This window comes from Saccopteryx leptura, chromosome 6 (assembly GCF_036850995.1).
Source record: "Saccopteryx leptura isolate mSacLep1 chromosome 6, mSacLep1_pri_phased_curated, whole genome shotgun sequence".
Lineage (NCBI taxonomy): Eukaryota > Metazoa > Chordata > Mammalia > Chiroptera > Emballonuridae > Saccopteryx > Saccopteryx leptura.
In genome coordinates this window covers 113,255,630-113,273,827 of record NC_089508.1, presented here as the reverse complement: position 1 = coordinate 113,273,827, position 18,198 = coordinate 113,255,630, and the positions used below count along the sequence as shown (strand labels likewise).

General features: G+C 37.0%; 1 protein-coding gene and 1 pseudogene across 1 annotated transcript in view; one reads left to right on the top strand and one right to left on the bottom strand.

Moving 5' to 3' along the window:
* The window catches only part of MDGA2 (MAM domain containing glycosylphosphatidylinositol anchor 2), a 1,032,651-nt gene that overhangs the window by 479,049 nt on the left and 535,404 nt on the right, over positions 1 to 18,198 (bottom strand). The window lies entirely within an intron of this gene.
* On the top strand, positions 12,379 to 15,761 carry LOC136375954 (tubulin-specific chaperone E-like; annotated as a pseudogene).

Genomic DNA, 18,198 nt, shown 5'->3' with positions numbered 1-18,198 from the left:
GATGTGGAGGACCCAGGTTCGAGACCCCGAGGTTGCCAGCTTGAGCGTGGGCTCATCTGGTTTGAGCAAGGCTCACCAGCTTGGACCCAAGGTCACTGGCTCGAGCAAGGGGTCAAGGTACATATGAGAAAGCAATCAATGAACAACTAAGATGTCACAACAAGCAATGAAAAAATAATGATTGATGTTTCTCATCTCTCTGTTTCTATCTGTCTGTCCCTGTCTATCCTTCTCTCTGATTCTCTCTCTGTCTCTGTAAAAAATAATAATAATAATAATAATAATAATAACAATAACAATAATTCATCATGACCAAGATTCTGGGGTTCATCGCAGAATCACAAGGATGTTTCAACATATGTAAAGCAGTTAACATAATACAACGTATCAACAAAACAAAGAACAAAAACCATATGATCCTATCAATAGATGCAGAAAATACATTTCATTTTATGTTGAAAATACTTAACAAAATGGGCATAGAAGGAAAATATCACAATATAATAAAGGCCATTTATGACAAACCATCAGTTAATATCATATTAAATGGCAAAAAACTGAAGACTTTTCCTCTAAAATCAGGAACAAGACAAGGCTGCCCACTCTCTCCACTCTTATTCAGTGTAGTGTTGGAAGTTCTAGCCAGAGCAATCAGACAAGAGAAAGAAATAAAAGGCACTAATATTGGAAAAGAAGAAGTAACGGTTTCACTTTTTTTAGGTGATATGATCCTGTACATAAAAAACCCCAAAGACTAGAAACAATAAACCAATACAGTAAGGTCGTAGGATACAAAATTAATATACAGAAGTCTATTGCCTTCCTTATGCCTACAATGAAACATCAGAAAACGAACTAAAAAAAAAAATTCCTTTTACAGTTGCAACAAAAAAATTTACCTAAGAAAACTAAATATAAAGGTTCCGGATTGCCTAACTGGTGGTGACTCAGTGGATAAATCATTGACCTGATATGCTGAGGACCCAGGTTCAAAACCCAGTGGTCGCAGCTTTAGCGTGGGATCATAGATATGATCCCAAGATTGCTGGGTTGAGCCCAAGGTCATTAGTTTGAGCAAGGGGTCACTGACTCGGCTGGAGACCCCTGATCAATGCAGGCACATATGAGAAGCAATCAATGAACACTAAAATGATGCTACTATGTGTTGATGCTTCTCATGTTTCTTCCTTCCTGCCTCTCTGTCTCTTTCTCTGTGTGTGTGTGTGTGTGTGTGTGTGTGTGTGTGTGTGTGTGTGTGTGTCTAACTAAAAAACAGTTCAGGATAAAAAAAGTTAGAGAAATCACCTAGCAATTTCAGATATTAAAAATATGTTATTAAGATACAATGATGCCTGACCAGGTGGTAGCGCAGTGGATAGAGCATGGGACTGGGATGTGGAGGACCCAGGTTCAAAACCCCGAGGTTTCCGGCTTGAGTATGGGCTGATCTTGTTTGAGCAAGACTCATCAGCTGGAGCCCAAGGTCACTGGCTTGAGCAAGGGGTCACTTGGTCTGCTGTAGCCCCCGGTCAAGGCACATATGAGAAAGCAGTCAATGAACAACTAAGGTACTGCAATGAAGAATTGATGCTTCTCATCTCTCTCCCTTCCTGTCTGTCTGTCCCTCTCTCTGTCTCTGTCACACACACACAAAAAAGATACACTGATAACATGGACAACAGTGGGGTAATTGCCGGCAGTGGAGGGCCATCCACGGGGGAGGTGGAGAGAATAAAATGGTGATTGCCAAAGACTTGACTTTGGAGAGTGAACACAGAATTCAATGGTTGCCATCTGAAACTTGTATAATTATGTTAACCAGCGTCACCCATTAAATTGAATTAAGAAAAAGATACAAAGATAAAGGTGCATAATACTGCTACAATACTAAAAATTATTCAGGAATATGGTGGAGACTAAGAGTGCATGTGCTTGTGTGTGTGTGTGTGTGTGTGTGTGTGTGTGTGTGTGTGTGTGTGTGTATGTGTGTGAGAGAGAGAGAATGAGAGAGAGAGAGGGAAAAGTGAAAGAGATGGAGAAGACTCTATGATACAGAGTAGCAGTTTTCAAACATTTTGTTCTTACAACATCTCTACACTTTTAAAAATTATTAAAAATCTCAAATTGATTTTGTATATTTGCATTATATCCATTCATAATTGTATCATAAATTAAAACTGAGACCATGTTAAACTGTATATTAACTCATTTTAAATTGTATTAATAAACTAATGACATACTATTAAAATGAACATTTTTAATCAGAAAACTGTATCTTCCAAAACAAAAAATAATTAAGTAAAAACAATGGAATTGTTTTGTACTCCTACAAATCTTAATAATATCTAGTTTAGTGGAAAAGATCTAGCTGAATAAATATATCAACTTCTGCATACAACATGTAAAATGCTGCTCTATTTAGTACTTTTTTACATTAAAATTTGTTGGTTTAGCCTGCATTTTGTATGAATTCTTTTATTCATATATGGTTTCATAACATCATGCATTAGTCATTTGGAAAATATAAATTCACTGAGTTATGCCGACCTTTCAAATGTCAACATATTTCATTCTATAACAAAAGTCAGTTTTATTAATCTCATCATCAATCTCTATAGAACAGTCTTTAAGTGTTGGGAAGTTGTCACCCTTATGTTGGCAGATGTTCCAAAATTCTAATTTTTCTCTTAAAATGTGAATTTCATCATTATTAACAAATACAGCTAAGGTGCTTTTTTTGGTATGGTAGGTTCACTTCATTCATTTTTGAGAAAATTTTTGCCAAATACCCAAGTCTGAATGACTGTAGCTTATATAATATTTTTAAATTAAAAACACTATTCTATGAAAAAGTGGCTAATTCACTGGAAAATTTAAACACACATGTCCTTATCTGAGAAATATACTGCACTTTAATAAGTAGCAGAAATGCTTCATAGGAACTTTTGATTTTGTCACTCAGAATATTAAAAGTACAGTAGTCAAGTTTTAAGGTATTAAATATTTTTCTTCTATTTTTTCCTCTACTTTATAAAAATAAGCACAGAGAGGAAATATTCCTGTGCCACAGAAAGATGTAGGTCTACTACTCATTGAGAAGGTTTATCAAGTTATAAGTCTAATTGATGAGAAAAAAAATTCTGAAAAAAGTTGTGACTTTAAAATCTACAAAGAAAATTGCTTAGGCTTCCAGGTAGAAAGAAGAAACTGTTCTAATATGTTTGATCCTACTTATCTCCTATATGCTGACTCTCCCTTTCTCCCATTGTAAATTGAAACCCAAAGTATCCATCAAGTACATGGCTGGCCCAGACAGAGAAAACTTCCCAGCTATCTGTTAGGCAGGGTTTTTGTCTCCATGTGTTTCAAGCAGAAATGTCTTTATAGGAAAACAGGACTCCACATTTTGCTCATTCCAACACATTTCCCCTGGTTTTCATCTTAGATCATGAGCTTATTTGGAATGAAAATCAAGCACAGATAAGCAATAAAATAGAAGAAATCTCAATTCTGGACATCATAAAGTTGTCCCTAATGGACCTGAACTATATATAGCCCTGGACTTCTACATGAGAAGAAAATCAAATTCTACTTTCTGTTATACTTTCGGAGATTTTCTACGACTAACAGCAAAACTAGATTTTAATGGGTAAGCCTGTCTTCAGGATTCTCATCCCCAACACTGAAAGCTCCAAAAATGAGGGATTTTGCTTTTGCAATTACTAGGAAAAAAGGTGGTGTCTCCTTCATTTTAGTGTGAAAAAAAAATATTGAATGATATGTAAACATTCAGTAACCTCAGGGTTTAAATCACCATACCTGAAAAAAATACTTTGGACAATATTCTAATTACCCAACAAATAAACTGGACCAGAAAACTTCAATTTTGAAAATAGATATAAAAGCATTTAACATTAACACATGGGTATTTGATGGGTCAATATAGTTCACCTGGATAATATACAACTTAAATACTAAATAAAGATTCTTAAAACCAAAAAGACATAGAATAAGAGGATTTGTAGCATCCTAGCAAAACACAGGAATTAGGAGTGGGTGTAGGACACAAAGAAGAGATAAAATGCTTAATGCCTTGTGGAAAGGCAAGGAAAGGAGAGAAGTTATCTAAAATCTTTTTTTGGTTGTTGTATTTTTCTGAAGTTGGAAATGGGGAGGCAGTCAGACAGACTCTCGCATGTGCCCGACCAGGATCCACCTGGCACACCCATTAGGGGGCAATGCTCTGCCCATCTGGAGCATCGCTCTGTTGCAACCAGAGGCATTCTAGCGCCTGAGGCAGAGGAGAGCCATCCTCAGCACCCAGGCCAACTTTGCTCCAACGGAGCCTTGGCTGCGGGAGGGGAAGAGAGAGACAGAGAGGAAGGAGAGGTAGAGGAGTGGAGAAGCAGATGGGCGCTTCTTCTGTGTGCCATGGCTGGGAATCGAACCCGGGACTCCTGCACACCAGGCCGACACTCTACCACTGAAACAACCGGCCAGGGCCTAAAAATCTTAAACTTGAGGAGTTGGAAAGGAAAAGAGTATGTCTCTATGAGATAAACAATAAATAATTTGTTTATAAATATCAATAGAATCATAAACGTTTAACTAAATAATTTTTTAAATGCACAATTCCAGTAATAGGAAAAAATAAGATAAGGGAAAAAGGGTGAAAAAATAGAAATTTGATAAAATAACCAAAATTAGAGTTAAAGAAAAAGGGAAATATATAATTTTAAATACATAAGAACCATAAAGTAAGATGGAAACAGTTGCATCAGTCATAGACTAAATGTGAAGAGACTGACTTCCCCCATCACGAGTCTATTAGACTAAATTTAATTTTTTTAATTTATTCATTTTAGTGGGGAGAAAGAGAGGGAGACAGACAGAGAGAGAGAGAGAGAGGAAGGTGAGAGGAGCAGGAAGCATCAACTCCCATATGTGCCTTGACCAGGCAAGCCAGGGGCTTCGAACCAGCGACCTCAGCATTCCAAGTCAGTGCTTTATCCACTGTGCCACCACAGGTCAAGCCTATTAGATTGAATTTGGAATTAACAAATGCATATGCTGTTTACCAAATATATATATATATGTGTGTGTATATATATATCTAATTATAGAAATTATAATATATAATGTAAAGAATTATAAACTATAAGTGTATACATGTAACATATATATAATAATTGGCTTAAAAGTTTTTATGATGTTTACCAACTCTATACAGAATTTAATATATATTAAAATAAGGTGGTAATAAAAGATTTAAAGCCATGACCAGGAAAGAAGATATGGACAAAGTAGTAACAGAAATATATATATTAAAATCAACCAATCAGGAGTAACAATATATACAATAAGATCAAATTGATAAGAAATTTGCAATTTAAAACTAACAGGGAAAGAATCATTACTTAATCTAATGTTAAATGTCACAACTAATAATAAAAACATATTGTCATTAATCAATATGCAGTCAAGTACAGAGCAGATAAAGTTATAAAACAAATCAGAATCAAAATAAATTTGAGAAACATGCTGTTGTGTGGGAAATTCCAATATATATGAGATGTAGGTAGTTCTACATAATAGATTTTTTTTCTATTAAGTTATAAAATAAGACTGGAAGAAATTAAAACATATAATCAATACATGATTAATAAAATATAGAAAGTCTTTCATTCATAGAATAATAATTTTTTTCTTATTTCTTAAACATTTACAAAAGTTAATGTAGTTGGAAGCAAAAAAAAACAAACAAAAAACCCAAACTGAACAAAACTGTAATTAAAAATGCAGAATAATACAGGCCATGTTATCTGCACTTTTTTCCATAGTTATAAATAAATAATCCTGAAATGACAAGAACATAGCAATCCTATTGTTCAAAGAGACAACTGAAAGGAAAATTGCTAACTAACTATGTGTCAATGACAGAAAACCATTTTATACTAACATCTATGAATACAGTGAAAGGAGTACATAGTGGAAGCTATAAACGTTAAATACCTTCTATAATAAGGAATGGATACAGAAGTAAATAAATAAAAGAAGTATTCATCTAATTTATTTTAATTTAATGTAGGTTGCTGAACTCAAACCTAAACAACTGCTTGTTAATCAATACAAGAACTGTAGAACTAATTCATTATTACTTTTCATTTCTTCCCACGGAAAGTCTTCCAAGCTAGCCTGGCATAGCTGCACAGAATGGCACTGGAGAAGCAATAAAATATGCAGGAAATACCGAGTGGAACACATCATGGATCATTAAATTCTGGAGTCCAGAAATGAGTTTAGTAGATAATCCACATGTATCTGTTGAATGAAAATATAGCACTTAAACAGAAATGTGGCAGCAGAGGTGGCGGCAGTGTGTGTGTGTGTGTGTGTGTGTGTGTGTGTGTGTGTATGTGGTGAAGATTAGGTTCTTTCTAAATAAGATAGATAATGATCAGTGATTTATACAAGATGACATATTCTGTCCTGTACTAAAAAAAAAAATCTGGAGTGAGGCAGCTCAGTGTGTTCTTAATGACTTTGCTCATAAACTCAAGTTCTTTACAGCTACCTTCCCTACCATGTATTGCTTGAGCTCAAGATCCAAAATATCTAGTGGTCACATCCCATGCCTCGCAGAAGAAAAGAGAAGGTAAAAAGTGCCTGCTAGTTGTCTTTTACAGCAAGATATAGGATGCTGCCTCCTGACACTTCTGCTTACATCATATAGTGATAGCCCATCCCTCACTATAAGAAAGGCTGGGAATGTACTCCTTATGATGCATGGCCCCTCCCTCCCAGCCCACAACTAAAATCTGATGGTTCAATAACTCTGGAAAAAGAGGAGAAAGGATATTTGGGACAACTGCTGGTCCCACAGTGGGAATAACATATAGCCAATTTCAGATATGCTGCATTATTCAATTTGATTGTGTTCAAATCCTGTTTACAATAAAATTAAACAATAATTTCCATAAAAATAACATGAACAGAAAAAGAAAGATGCTAAAATTTAGGAGATTCTGTTTTACTGTAATTTTCTACCTAATCGGAAGAAACAACAGGGAGAGAGATCCTCTTAGGTTATAGAACATAATACTTGGCTTAGGGTTAATCAACTCCCAACATAAAGCTTTCTACCTTGGTTTTTGCTATAATGACATTTCTGAAACATCATTGTTTTTATGAAGCCTTAAATACAATCAGTGTTGACTGAGAGAAGTTAAGGAAATGTTAGAAACCTGAAGCAAAGATCAAAGATAGACCTAGTTGAATCCAAAAACGTGTATTACATAGAGGTTCCAAACTCATGAGGACTTAGGCCTTCACAGGGCTCAGGCTTCTAGGTTCCCCTTTAATTGATGTCTAGTGAATGAGGATTTGTGAATTGAAGTTATTTTCTCTCAGTTGCCAGGTAGGTAAGCCACACACACAGCCTTGTTTGAACTCTGAAAGAAGGCCCCTCATCACTCAAAGAAAGCCAGAGAACAAGTAAGATAAACATCATCTTGTCTGATCTATTTAATTATTGAGGTAATGTGACACCAGAGCCTTTGGGACCTAATGAATGCAGTTACTGAGCATCAACACGAAGGAGTATAAAGGACTATCTGTGGTCGATGACGATGAGCAATGCATATTACACTTTTGGGAAAAAAAACAAAGTTTATCCTTTTATCCTGCCCTAATATCAGAGAAAATTAAAAATAAAATATTTTTCTTTGAATTATTTAATAGAATAAAAAGATTTCTGAGTGGCACAGGGCTTCAGATCATACAGGTTTGATTTTTAATAAATTTATGGTCATAAAATATAGCAAAATGTCACACTTGCTTCTAAACCTAATTATATAGAAAGAACCACAATTGTTTAATCAAGCCACAAAGGTTAACCTAAAAGCTTTTATACTCCATGCATAAAACATGGTATTTTGCTAGTCACTAATACTGCTAACATTATTCATACTACTACTAATAATAACAATATAACTTACATTTTAAAAGATCTCTCCAGATTAGAGTGACTACTTGGTATATGTCCATAGTGTGATAAGGAAGAATTCGTGTGTAGAGCAAACAAGAAGCTTAGGGAAGCAATGAACAAAAGAGAGGCTGAACATCAAAAAGGGTTTCTCTGGCAGCCAGAGAACAGAATGTGAAGGAGACGGAAAGATCATGGTGAATGCGTTGCAAACAAAGGAAAATCATGGGGAGAGGATGGGGATTTCTGAAACTACTATGCCTTAAAAAACTAAAAAACTAAAAGCCTTCAGTTTTTCTGATTTATTTTGGCTGTGACTTTTCTTTGGGCTTCAACTTTAAAAAATTCTCTCATCTCCTGTGTGAATAAACAGAGAGAGAAATTAACTAAAATCAGTGCTTATCTTTAACAATGTCGGTCTTCCTGTATGTCTATGAAACTGTACAGTAGGATCTGCTAATATTATTTCAAATCAAAGGTGACAGAGGAGGGTATAGCTTGGTGCAAATGCACCAGAATTTGGGGATTCATGCAGATTGCCCCATGGAAGGGTTGTATTTTGTAGCGTTACCAAGGTATTAACCATGGCCTCCAAGCAACCAGTAACAGGATTTTACTTCTTCAATGGTTTACAAAAAGCTTTTCTATTTCATCACTGATTTTAATCCCATGACAGGTTTAGAAAGTACAAAAAGACTTTCTTTCTAGTTTGCACCTCCAGTTCTTCCATGGCCATGTACCTCGGAGCCCCTGTACACAGGTCTCCTACTGACCTGAAGGTTCTCCTTTTCTCCATTTATTATCTGGTCAACTCCATCTGATCCTCCAACAATCATTCTATTGGAAGCTCCCCCTCTCCCATAAAGTTCTATTATGTCCTGTCCTCTCCGCTGACATACATAGCTTCACTGAGATTCCTTCTGTGAGAGCACTTAACATGTTATATAAATTGGCTATTTCTATATGGTTACAAATGACTGGTGTGCTGCCTGATTCAGCGTTCCTTTATCCTCACAGGTAGCTCACTAGGATTCCGTTTCTCATGGAAGAAGGTCTTTGGGCTGTGCAGCCACTTTGTTCTCAGAGGCAGAATCTTAGGAATGCTTGAGATTGCCCACCCTACCCAGAGCCTCTTAGCCAATGAATGATTAGTGTTGATAGGAAAGCCAGGTCTCTTGTGCCCAATTAGGGCAGATCCTGAAACATACACTGCACAGTTTCTTTGCAGGATCAGGCTGAGGCTAATCTAAAAGTCACAGCCTTGCCTGGCTTCTCCTCTTTCCTCTCCTGCTTTCTTGATCCATTAGCAGTTTCTCCTGAGAGCACTTCCTTAACAAATCACTTGCATGTGAATCTTCACCTCAAGCTTTACTTGTAAAGAACCTGACCTAAGACATAACTCTTTTGCCGTTAATAAACCCTAAGCCATTATAACAAGGACTATTCTTGATCTTGGGGTCTCCAACCCAAAGCACTGATCCTACCTAGAACATAATAGTAATTAACGCAACCATTGTTGTTTGAATGGATTCCTAGCACTATAATTCTGACAATGAAAATGTAAATTAGATAAAATCCCACTCCACAAAACACCCACAACATACAGCAATAAGTTTCAATAAATTGAGATATTGACTTTTTAATAGTCTTCCAATGAAAGTTGACTCTTCATCAGCTTTCTTTTTGAAATATGCACAGAGGAGTTATTATTTCAATTCTATAACTTTTAATTAATTTATATTAACCATTTAAATATTTTCCCATTACTCTTTATAGCATAAAATTATATTTTGAGCATGAGTTGTTGAAATTAAGAGAAAAATAGCAAATGATACCATTCTAGTGTCAATTTTAAATTATGAATTAGCCATTGGCAGGAAAAAAATAAAGTTCTTGCTAAATGGGAAAAGTAAATTTACAAAGACAAATTTATTCAAAAAAACTAGAAATATTAGAGAAAAAAACAAAAATAAAAATAGAAGAACAGGTGATGTGAGTTATGAATTAGTTTATCTTAAAAGCACCCACACTTTAGAATAGACATGGAATGCTAAATGAATCAGTGGGGGCAATATAGCTGGTATAAAAATATCAAACAGTATGCTAAATATATTCAAGTATCATTGAAATGTAAAGATTTGACTTTATTTTTTTATCATGTCCTAAATTTTTAAGAATTACAAAAGTTCATAAAGCTATAGAAAAATAAGGGTGCCACCAGGTAACACAGTGGACAGAGCATCGACCCGGGCACACTTAGGACCCAGGTTTAAAACCCCAAGGCCACTGGCTTGAGTATAAGATCATCAGCATGACCCCAAGGTTGCTGGCTTGAGCAAAGTGTCACTGACTCAGCTGAAGACCCCAGTCAAAGCACATATGAGAAAGTAATAAATGAACAACTAAGGTGCCGCAACTAGAGTTGATGCTTCTCACCTCTCTCCCTTCCTGTCTGTCTCTCTCCCTGGTGAAAGAAGAAAGAAAGAGAGAAAGAAGAAAGAAAGAAAGAAAGAAAGAAAGAAAGAAAGAAAGAAAGAAAGAAAGAAAGAAAGAAAGAAAGAAAGAAAGAAAGAAAGAAAGAAAGAAAGAAAGAAAGAAAGAAAGAAAGATTGAGGGAGGAAGGGAGAGAGGGAGGGAAGGAAGGAAGGAGGGAGGGAGGGAGGGAGGGAGGGAGGGAGGGAGGGAGGGAGGGAGGGAGGGAGGGAGGGAGGGAAGGAAAGAAGGAAGGAGAGAGAGAGAGAGAAAGGAAGGAAGAAAGGAAGGAAGGAAGGAAGGAGGGAGGGAAAGAAAAAAGGAAGGAAGGAAGAAAGGAAGAAGGAAGGAAGGAAGGAAGGAAGGAAGGAAGGAAGGAAGGAAGGAAGGAAGGAAGGAAGGAAGGAAGGAAGGAAGGAAGGAAGGAAAGAGAGAGAGAGAAAGAAAGAAAGAGAGAGAGAGAAAGAAAGAAAGAAAGAAAGAAAGAAAGAAAGAAAGAAAGAAAGAAAGAAAGAAAGAAAGGGATTGAGGGAGGAGGGAGGGAGGGAGGGAGGAAGGGAGGGAGGGAGGGAGGGAAGGAGAGTGGGGAGGAAAGAAGGAAGGAGAGAGAGAAAGGAAGGAAGGAAGGAAGGAAGGAAGGAAGGAAGGAAGGAAGGAAGGAAGGAAGGAAGGGAGAAAGAGAAAAAAATAAAGGGAAAATAAAAAGAAAAAAAAAGAAAGGAAAGTAGGGGGAAAAGAAAGATATTCTCTAATTTTTCTCCAAGGCAAATAGAAAGAGATTTGTTTAGAGACTTCCTCTCTGGCCTCTCCTGCTTAGCCTCCTTCAGCAGTTCCTACTCACCTTCCTGACCACAGAATGGTTGAGTGTCTTAAAGCTCGGTTCTTTTCTATCTACACCCACATCCTCAGTCACCCCTCCAGTAGTCTAAACATAATTTATGTGATTATAACTCTTAAGATGGAATTTATAGCTCACACCTTTTCCCTGAATTCCAGTCTGCATGCAACAGTATCTACCCTCAGAGGCGGACTTAACGGCTGGTGCACCGGGTCGCACCCTGGGCCCCAACTTCTGAAGGGCCCCGCAAAACCCCAACTTTACATTTTTTTCTAATGACACCAAGTTTGGTTTCATATGTGCAATTGTAACATTAATAGTACATAATATTTTTTTTTATTTAAAAATATAGTTAACATGTATTTTTATTTTCCTTGTCTCTCTCTTTTTTGTTAAGGGGTCTAATATTTTCTTCTGCGCCCAGGGCCTCAACCAACCTTAATCCACTTCTGTCTACTCTCCATTTTCAATGTAACATCCCAGATAACTTCCTGATGTCTCCTCTAAACCAGCTCTTCCAGTTTTTCTAATTTCAGTGAATGACAACACTAGCCTTCCATAATTATGCAGTCACCCTCCAAAGAGAATGTCGAAAAAAATGCAAAATTGTATTAACCTTAACACCAAAAAAACTACCAGATCTCTAATGTACTTTAAAATTTGTATTATAATTTGAGCAGTAGCATAGCCATTGACAGAATTTTCATGCTTTGTCAGAGGTCCACAGACCCTTCACATAAATTAGATAAAATCCATTCCACAAGGCAGGCACAGAATTCAGCGATGAGTCTGATGACTCATGGAGGAAGGACTTATAGGACTGTACAGTCATATTCATGACTATGACATACTGCGGTGAAAGGATACACAATAAAACCAACAAAGGGAAAGGTGTATGGGACAAAGTTTAGAGGAAAACAGGTACAAGCTTCCAAGAGTCCTCTCTCCATGGAGTCACACAAGCGGTTCTTAATTCTCTCTGCGTTGTTAATAAAAGGTGCAAAACGCTGTCTACCAGAGAAGCTCGTTAGAGACTCCACTTTACTGGAAGCTGGTCACATAGGCACCTGCTGTCTGTTAGAGAATGGCGAGACCCTTCTTGAAATCCAAATTCTCAGATGCCAATCAAGGAAGAGCCAACCTGCAAGCAGGCCTTCCTAATCAGAGTACGCTCAGGCCTGCAGAGTCAGCTGTTTCTGCACACATGTATACTTGGATCCAACGTGTTCTGTGGGCATTTTGAAGAAGTGCCTTAAAAGAGAAGAAGGGCATAGGTGCATTTATCTATTCCCCTTCTCTTCCTCACTGCCTGAAATGCTAACTCCAGGAGCCATCTTAGACCGAGGGCCAACTACAAGGTAAAAGTCATGTGCTTATGATGGGTCTTTCCAGACATGAAGCCATCATACCAACTCAAAATTCTTGCTATCTAAATTTGTTTCCTAGACAGAATTGATGCTTATCTTGCTCAACCTACTATCATTTCTGAATTCAGTTCTTTGCAGGTAAACACAATTTGTCATGAAAAAATTACATTAAGCAAAATATAAGACAACCACTTTTAACATTTGAAGACTCTATAAATAAAAGATCTACTGTTTTTCCAAGTGCAAAATAATAAAAGTAATACTCTTGAAGAAACAAGTAAAAGTGTCTCAATAAAGAACTGCATGTCCTGGAAGCGGTATGTTTAAGGCATCTAAAAGATTTGAGTGCCAGCTTGTGAGAGAAAGAATAACTATTAGTTAAAAGAGAAATAAAACACTACCCTAAACTAAGTCTTCACATCTAAATCATCAATATGTCATTTTTTTATGAAAGAGAAGGCGCTGTAATGGCATCCAGTATATTCTAAACACATTTATTTTTTGTTACTTGAGTGAATAAATACATTAGAGTAGTCAAGTTTCACTATAATGTTTCTTCCAGAACTCTAAAAAGCTTCTCTGACTTAAATCTAGCACTTTTATATTTAAAAATCAATATTTATTTTACCACAAATTTTACAAGTTAAGGATATTTTTTTAGTGTTCCTCCTGAACAACTTTCCATCTTCTTTCTTATGTGTTTCTTATGGGAATTTTTCACCATCATCCTCAGTCTCATTAAAAGTAAAGCAATAATCTCTAATGGTTTTTATAATAAATATAACATAAATGGGCAGTTATTGCAGACACTGCAGAGTATTAGAAAGGTAATAAAAAATAAATTGTTCTAGTTTACTCACTGCAAGATAGCACTCTACCACAGTCATATTTAAATTTATTCATAAGATAACCAAATGAACTTTTGGTAAGGTATTAAAAAACAAAAAATGCCAGCACACTTATAGAAAAATAAGAATGTCTTTTGACATTAGGCTTGACAAAGATATTTGTCATTACGGTTTGCTAGTGTTCTCTTAATAGATAAATTTAGCCAGTTCATGCCAAATATATAATTCAGTGAAATTCTATTTTGTGTGCTCTAATAACAAGAGGGCCAAAGAGAGAATCACCTTCCTTGGGGGAGAAAGTGGGACTGGAGATTGAGTTAATAATCAATCACATCCACATGATGGCATCTCACAAAAATCCTTAAACTGTGGGATTTGGACGGTGTCCACATCAGTGAACATATCTCCCCTTCCCCCCACACCTTCAATGCTGATAGAGGGCATCCCAAACTCTGTACAGACAGGCTCTTGTGCTCAGGACCCTTGTAGACCTCACGTTCCGTACCTCTTCACCTCCTTGTTCATGTATATCCTTTATAATAAACCAGAAAACGTAGGGCTCTGGTTAGGAGCAGAATGGGAAATCCCAAGTTAGGCAAACTGGATGCGAGTCATGAAGGGAGGACTGTATTTTAAATGCAGGTGCCAAACAGGAGGATCTTAGTCCAAACAAAGTAAACTTTGGAGTAGACCTTCTTACTGTAATTAAGAATCACTGTGTTCAAAGATGGATCAGAGGAAAATGGAAAAGAGCAAATTGTTATGATTGGGAGTTATCCTGGGGGAACTATTGAAGTTGATTCTGTTATGAAACAACTAAGTGTAAATAAACTGAGATTTCCCCGTAGCTGACCATATCCAACCAAAACATTTCTACAGTGTAGGCATTAGTTCTTAGCCAAACAGGAATAACATGGATCTAAGTGCTCTGGTGTGCCACTGGGTGGCTGGTCTTTGAGGAGCTGTAACATGAATCTAGTAATATTTCCATTTCAGAAAGGCCAGGTTGGCCCTGGCCGGTTGGCTCAGTAGTAGAGTGTTGGCCTGTATGTGGATGTCCCAGGTTCAAATCCTGGTCAGGGCATACAAGAGAAGGAACCATCTGCTTCTCCACCTCTCACCCTCCCCCTTCTATTTCTCTCTCTCCCCCTGCCACAGTGATGGCTCGATTGGTTCAAGCATCTCAGCCCCAGGTGCTAAGGATGGTTTCACCGAGCCTCTACCTCAGATGTCAGCCTCTACCTCAGCTCCATTGCAAGTATGGCCCCAGATGGGCAGAGCATCAGCCCCAGACAGGGGTTGCCATGTGGATCCTGGTCAGGACACATGCAGGAGTCTATCTCTCCTCTTCTGACTTGTAAAAAGAAAAAAGAAGAAAGAAAGAAAGAAAGAAAGAAAGAAAGAAAGAAAGAAAGAAAGAAAGAAAGAAAGAAAGAAAGAAAGAAAGAAAGAAAGAAAGAAAGGCTGATTGAAGTTCTTTAGGTTGTCAATTTATTAGACCTTTCCTCTAATCAATTAATTGATAAATATCAGCTATTTCTAATAGCATATCTGCCCAGATTAAAATAACTAATCTTTTCTGACATTGTAACTTCTTCTCTATATTTCCCAGATGCTGGAATTAGGTGTAAAAAAATCAATGTTCCCTTCTTCGCAATCCTTTGTAGTCAGTGACAGCTGGATATGACAGTGATCATTTATCAATGAGCTAGATAAGTTACAGAGTTTTCACACTTTGTCCTGCCTAAGAAACCCCCTGACTGAAGGAGGCAAGCAGAGATGACAGCCAGTTCATTATTGCCAGGATTGATCAGCTGGAGACCCTAAACAAATGTACGATTCTGCCCAAAGAAAGTCGTGGAGCTGAGCTGGATTCCCGAAAAGCATTTGGAAATGTACAGAAAAAAGGTGGGATCCAGACCAAAACAGGCCAAATGAGGAGATTCTGGCAGCGCACCCCAGATACCAGTCATGCTGCCTCAAATATGGTGCATGTGACGATGGGGAACTCAAACCACAACCACCATTTTTGCTCAAAAGACAGCTACTGACACTGAAGAGAAAATATCCTAATCACCTCAATCGAAAGTCCTGGAGAAACAACCGTCACACTCCATGACAGTTCATTCAAGATGAAGAGATCACTGTCATGTCTTCTCAAAGCTCTTGTGTCAGACATTCTGCTGCCCCAAGGCAGTCCCAAAATGCTGGGCAGAGAGACTGAACGAGAAAATGACCAACAGTCATTATAGGTTTATTCTGTTGGAACTAGAGATTGTCTATGTGCTACAATGACAGCCAACTAATAAAACTCAGAGACTAGACTGTTTATCATGACCAGAGTTCACTGGAAATGATTTATTGGAGCAATTCTACTCTCAAAAAATTATGAGGTTTTATGTCTTTCCCTAAGTATAGAAAGCTTGTACTTGTCGTTGGGAAGAGACCATTTCTAGGCTTGCATGTAACAGCAACAATGAAGGCTTTGTACCTAACTTAAAAAAATAAATTAAAATAAAATATAAATAAAGTTACATTAATTTAGCCTATAACAGTATTTTAGAGTAAATTATTTTTATGGGCACCTAGAACTGTAAAGGGAAATGATATCTCCAATTCCTATGGGTGATTATCAGTCTTCAGAACAATCTGTATCTCACACTTCGCCCCTAAAATATTTGAGCAACTTTTTAAAAAACAAGAACAATAACACATTTAATGAGCATCTTGCGACATTCAGAGGTGCAAATGACCTGTGCTCAGAGGCCATCAAATTGAACAAACACTCAATTCAACATCCAGTTGATTGAAAGCTATCAACAAGAAGACATAAAAGAACTAAACAAAGGCATCAGAAATAACATACATGAAAGAGGTCCATTTTACATGTTCAAGCACATGGCCCAATTTCAGGACCCATCTATCAGAAAGTATTAACAGTGTGCGAATATTGCACACAGTTGAAAATTTTCAGCTCACTAGATCAATGCCAGAGTCAAACATTGCAAGAATTTATATTTAACTTGATTGGTGGTAGCACAGTGGATAGAGGGTCAACCTGGAACCCTGAAATTTCTGGTTCAAAACCCAAGGTCATTAGTTTGATTCTGATGTCACTGATCCCACTCCAGTAGAGGCACATATGAGCAGCAATCAATGGCTGCACTACTAACGTGGAGCAACGAGTTGACGCTCCTCTCTCTCTCCCTCTCTCTCTCTTTCTCTCTTTCTTTCTTCCTGTCTCTGAAAAAAGAAGGACGTATGTTTCAAATAAAAAAAGAATGCAGTTTCGAATAAAGCTTAGAAAGTAAAGACATAGGAACTAATATTGTGTTGGATTCTGTACTAGGCACTTTGCACAATTGTCTTTATAACAGTCCTACAAGTAAATGTTATTATTCTCAATTTATAGATGATTAAACTGAGATTCAAAAGTGTTAATTAATTTTCCCAAGACCATACAATTGGCTTTGGGATTTTAACAAAGCATCTCTATTTCTACTAAACATAACCAATATTTATTAATGGCTGACCCTGGTAAATACTTTAATATGGTATCTCATTTAATCACCATAAAAATCATATCAATTAGATGCTGTATGTCCAATTTACAATGAGAAACTGACACTAAAGACAGCAGAATGATTTCCCCCAACTTGAAAATGGAGGAGCTAGAACTGAAGTCTCACTTTATCCAAAGTCACAGTCTGTTTTTAGTCTCACTCTGGTGTCATTAACAAAAACAAACTCTGGTGGATTTCATTCAGGTTCGTTCAGAGAAACTTTCTCCAAGAGCAAGAGAAAATGGATGGCCACCCAGAGCACACATTATACAACCTTACTGACCCATTGTAACATTTTCTGTTTATATGTATATTTCTACTAGAATTTTTTCCCTAATTGAAATGTGGAGATGAAGGATAAAGCACAAAATTATCCTGTATAATATCACCTTGGGATTCTTGGGATTGAATGTTCCTGAAAAGAAAGAAAAAAAGAGAAAAGGGAATATGAATTTGTCTTCTGAGCAAAGAAAGAATTCTTAAAATTAAAAGAAGGTCTATAAAGAAGCTAAAACAATGGTTTCCACAAACAACAGGAAATTGACAGGATGACCAGAAAGATAAAAACTACATTTACCAGGCTCCCATGTAGTACTAAAGTTACAGGCAGAACTTGGGTTTTATCAGTAACAATTCAGAAACAAGTTAAGTAGGGAGAGAGGTATTTTGTAAGGAATCCATTTTTCTAGGTGAGAATTACAGTTCGCATGGTTACGAAGCAGAAGCAAGGCTTTGGGAATGGACTCATGGCCTAGCTCACAAATAAGGCACTTTGTTCTAGAAGCTGCTGGTTGGTGAAGTCACTTTGTGATTCTAACAGAGAAAGCAATTCCTTCTGAGGGCAAAGGTCATGGTGTTATTTTGTGCCTCATTCCCATAGTCCCAAAGCTGGGACCTTCTCCTGCAGCTTTTAGTATGAATTTTATAAGGAATTAATTATCTAGATTAATCCATTTATACTTAACTTAGCTAGACTAGAATCTGTTATCTGTACTTGAACTGTGACTGATAAACCCCTTTTCTTCCTGATAAACCCTTCATGAGCCTCTCCTTCAATGCCAAGCCCCACCGAGTAAAAGTATAAGCTTAACTCCAGGGCCTCATTTTCCAAATGCATCCCGTTTCC